Raw genomic sequence first — 5,196 nt, forward strand, 5'->3', positions numbered from 1 at the left:
GGGTAATTGGGAATCTGGTACAGGGTCTTCTGGAGAAACAATAACTGGGCTTACCAGAGTGATGGAAGATCCAATGTCTCGAAGTCCCTGAGCCTGTATATCACCGACCTTGACCGTCTGGATGTGGGGATGGAGGTTGGCTGGTGTACGGTGTCCGGCCTGCCGTAGGGTGTGGACTGGATAAACCACTTCCTCAACTATTGGTGTTTCTTGGGAGTAGCATTCCTCAGGTCTCGTTAGTTCATCTCGGCATATGTTGACTGGTTGGAGTGGCAGACGGGCTCCAAGCATGCAGCCTTGGTTTTGGAGACAATCTTTATCTAGATGTCCATTGCGCCCACATGTATAACAGCGCCATAGATTGGGCGAGTCACAGGCCCTGTTTGTAGTCCTTTGTTTTGGCGCAGCTTCTGCTGGGTAGCGGGACCATCCTTCTCGACCGGCTGGTGTTAGCAGTACTGCAGCTGGAATCCCATAAACATATTCCAGAACATAAGCCCTCTCTTCTCTTGAGGATCTAGGCCCCAATGCATCCAACAACGCTGTGGCTTGGGCCATTTTGGACAAAGTTGATTCCCAATTGTCACTAGATCCATGATGTGGCACATAGTCTACATCCTCTGGGTCAATATCGGCGGGATCCTCATCGTCCTCTGAATCATTCTGGGCATCCCAACGCTCCAGCAGACAATCTCTCGCCTCCGGCACAGATCCTGCAACATCCATTTACTGCAGCGGTCGTAACTCCTCTCTTGTCCTTGTCCCATGGCTGAGCTGGTGGGGTTGGACATGGCAGCGTCCGAAACCTGAATGCCTCCCCTATGGCCTGCTGGGTATGCTTATGTGCCTCCCTGGTTGTTGAGCCCTGGACGGTGTCCGAAAACACCAGTCCACTGCAGCTCCCCTGGGTAAACCAGGCTGAGTAGTATCCCACCGCTGCCACCAATTGTGGAGACACGGGGCTCAGTGGGTGCTCTCGTCCACTAAAACCCGCCGCCTTTAGAAAGACAGCGTGGCTCAGGGCTCATCCCAACTGAACGCCGGCCTCCTTAACCGTGCGCGTAACACTACTCAGACAACACAGGGTGAGGGAACCACAATAATTAGACTTTATTGGATCCCCAAACAATTAACGGCACATATCACATAACCAGCAAAACACACAAATGTAACAGGCAACAGAGTCTCACCCTTCCGCTGGCTCACCAGGGATTTAGAATGTCCATGCCTCACAGGTTCCAAGCTGTCTGAGGTCTGCAAAGTCTGTAACAGGTGACTGAACTGTCCCAACCTGAGTGTCCTCCTTAGGTAGTCCTGGTTTGATGTTAAAATCCTGGCAGCCGGAGTCGAAATCCCTAGGCTGTGGATATGGTCTCCAACCGGGTCCGGAGTCCCTAGATTGAAGCCATAAGATATCCTGATCCTCTAGTCAGCTCCAAAGAGCTTAGACTGGATCCATCAGCATCCATCAACAACCCCTGGTGGCTTAAAGAAGTCCTTTTTATAGCCACAACCTTCCACTTGGATACACTGCGTCCTCATCGATTGGTTGGACAAGATTGCTTCTCCCATTGGAGGAATATCAAGCTGCATGGACAATGTTCATTTAAATGATGTGCATAGAAAGACTGAGGGTGTACATGTAAACTGGGAGTCACCGACTAGACAATGGCTACTAAGATAATTACATTATCAATACACAACTACAATACAATGGTTACTGGAAATGTCTGGAGAACAATACGTCTAGCTTTCAGTGGCCAACACAATTACATTGAGTCAACAAGAGTCTTGTAAAAACAATGAGGGACTTCTCCCCCATCTATAGACAATCTATCATGCTGTCTGGCTGGATTTTAAGAAACTTTAACCCATGAGAGTCCATGTCGTCACATTCCTCCCCCTTCTTAATATTAGCCAGACATGATAGGCTTCCGATCATCCTTCTCCTCTTGACGGCATTGTCCTTTTTAATGGTGAGGTCAGCAACAGAGGCTTGCATCTATACACCTCCCCCTGATTACCTCCCCCAAGTTGAGCAGCCATATTGTGGGGTCCATGAGTTGGGCCTGCACAAATCTCCCACTATCAATCCTCCCCCAGTCAAAAGCCACAGTGTGGTTAGGCTTACTCACGGTTCTTGGCTCAGAAGTCGATGATGGAGACCGGGAATGCAAACCATCCCTGGAAAAGATGTTAGAAAGATCCACATCAGGGTCCTGCTTGGCTTGGAGGTGGGTGATGGCTTCTTCAAACTGACTGGATAGTCCTTGTACTAGGTCATTCTCCAAAATGACTGGTGTGAGGAGGTAATTCACAAGCCCCACTTTCACTTCCCTTTGAGTGGTATCCGAAACAGGCTTGGTGGGGCCATCTATGAACCCCACTTCAACTTCCTCCTGGCTAGTCCCCGAAACAACAGGTGTGTGGACGGTGTCCATAAGCTCCACATCAGCCTTGCTCTGGTCAGTCTCCACAATGTCAGGAATGGGGAGGCTGTTCACAATCCCCACATCGATCACTTCCTGGATGGTCCCCAAAATACCAGGTGTGGGGAGGCTATCCACAAGCTCCACCTCGACCTCTCCCTGGTCGGTTTTTAGGTCCAACTGCACACATGCCAGAGGGACGTCTGAGCGCTGGCTCTCAGCCAGGGAGATGGGTAATTGGGAATCTGGTACAGGGTCTTCTGGAGAAACAATAACTGGGCTTACCAGAGTGATGGAAGATCCAATGTCTCGAAGTCCCTGAGCCTGTATATCACCGACCTTGACCGTCTGGATGTGGGGATGGAGGTTGGCTGGTGTACGGTGTCCGGCCTGCCGTAGGGTGTGGACTGGATAAACCACTTCCTCAACTATTGGTGTTTCTTGGGAGTAGCATTCCTAAGGTCTCGTTAGTTCATCTCGGCATATGTTGACTGGTTGGAGTGGGAGACGGGCTCCAAGCATGCGGCCTTGGTTTTGGAGACAATCTTTATCTAGATGTCCATTGCGCCCACATGTATAACAGCGCCATAGATTGGGCGAGTCACAGGCCCTGTTTGTAGTCCTTTGTTTTGGCGCAGCTTCTGCTGGGTAGCGGGACCATCCTTCTCGACCGGCTGGTGTTAGCAGTACTGCAGCTGGAATCCCCTAAACATATTCCAGAACATAAGCCCTCTCTTCTCTTGAGGATCTAGGCCCCAATGCATCCAACAACGCTGTGGCTTGGGCCATTTTGGACAAAGTTGATTCCCAATTGTCACTAGATCCATGATGTGGCACATAGTCTACATCCTCTGGGTCAATATCGGCGGGATCCTCATCGTCCTCTGAATCATTCTGGGCATCCCAACGCTCCAGCAGACAATCTCTCGCCTCCGGCACAGATCCTGCAACATCCATTTACTGCAGCGGTCGTAACTCCTCTCTTGTCCTTGTCCCATGGCTGAGCTGGTGGGGTTGGACATGGCAGCGTCCGAAACCTGAATGCCTCCCCTATGGCCTGCTGGGTATGCTTATGTGCCTCCCTGGTTGTTGAGCCCTGGACGGTGTCCGAAAACACCAGTCCACTGCAGCTCCCCTGGGTAAACCAGGCTGAGTAGTATCCCACCGCTGCCACCAATTGTGGAGACACGGGGCTCAGTGGGTGCTCTCGTCCACTAAAACCCGCCGCCTTTAGAAAGACAGCGTGGCTCAGGGCTCATCCCAACTGAACGCCGGCCTCCTTAACCGTGCGCGTAACACTACTCAGACAACACAGGGTGAGGGAACCACAATAATTAGACTTTATTGGATCCCCAAACAATTAACGGCACATATCACATAACCAGCAAAACACACAAATGTAACAGGCAACAGAGTCTCACCCTTCCGCTAGCTCACCAGGGATTTAGAATGTCCATGCCTCACAGGTTCCAAGCTGTCTGAGGTCTGCAAAGTCTGTAACAGGTGACTGAACTGTCCCAACCTGAGTGTCCTCCTTAGGTAGTCCTGGTTTGATGTTAAAATCCTGGCAGCCGGAGTCGAAATCCCTAGGCTGTGGATATGGTCTCCAACCGGGTCCGGAGTCCCTGGATTGAAGCCATAAGATATCCTGATCCTCTAGTCAGCTCCAAAGAGCTTAGACTGGATCCATCAGCATCCATCAACAACCCCTGGTGGCTTAAAGAAGTCCTTTTTATAGCCACAACCTTCCACTTGGATACACTGCGTCCTCATCGATTGGTTGGACAAGATTGCTTCTCCCATTGGAGGAATTTCAAGCTGCATGGACAATGTTCATTTAAATGATGTGCATAGAAAGACTGAGGGTGTACATGTAAACTGGGAGTCACCGACTAGACAATGGCTACTAAGATAATTACATTATCAATACACAACTACAATACAATGGTTACTGGAAATGTCTGGAGAACAATACGTCTAGCTTTCAGTGGCCAACACAATTACATTGAGTCAACAAGAGTCTTGTAAAAACAATGAGGGACTTCTCCCCCATCTATAGACAATCTATCATGCTGTCTGGCTGGATTTTAAGAAACTTTAACCCATGAGAGTCCATGTCGTCACATTCCTCCCCCTTCTTAATATTAGCCAGACATGATAGGCTTCCGATCATCCTTCTCCTCTTGACGGCATTGTCCTTTTTAATGGTGAGGTCAGCAACAGAGGCTTGCATCTATACACCTCCCCCTGATTACCTCCCCCAAGTTGAGCAGCCATATTGTGGGGTCCATGAGTTGGGCCTGCACAAATCTCCCACTATCAATCCTCCCCCAGTCAAAAGCCACAGTGTGGTTAGGCTTACTCACGGTTCTTGGCTCAGAAGTCGATGATGGAGACCGGGAATGCAAACCATCCCTGGAAAAGATGTTAGAAAGATCCACATCAGGGTCCTGCTTGGCTTGGAGGTGGGTGATGGCTTCTTCAAACTGACTGGATAGTCCTTGTACTAGGTCATTCTCCAAAATGACTGGTGTGAGGAGGTAATTCACAAGCCCCACTTTCACTTCCCTTTGAGTGGTATCCGAAACAGGCTTGGTGGGGCCATCTATGAACCCCACTTCAACTTCCTCCTGGCTAGTCCCCGAAACAACAGGTGTGTGGACGGTGTCCATAAGCTCCACATCAGCCTTGCTCTGGTCAGTCTCCACAATGTCAGGAATGGGGAGGCTGTTCACAATCCCCACATCGATCACTTCCTGGATGGTCC

Source organism: Anomaloglossus baeobatrachus, unplaced genomic scaffold (genome assembly GCF_048569485.1).
Source record: "Anomaloglossus baeobatrachus isolate aAnoBae1 unplaced genomic scaffold, aAnoBae1.hap1 Scaffold_132, whole genome shotgun sequence".
Lineage (NCBI taxonomy): Eukaryota > Metazoa > Chordata > Amphibia > Anura > Aromobatidae > Anomaloglossus > Anomaloglossus baeobatrachus.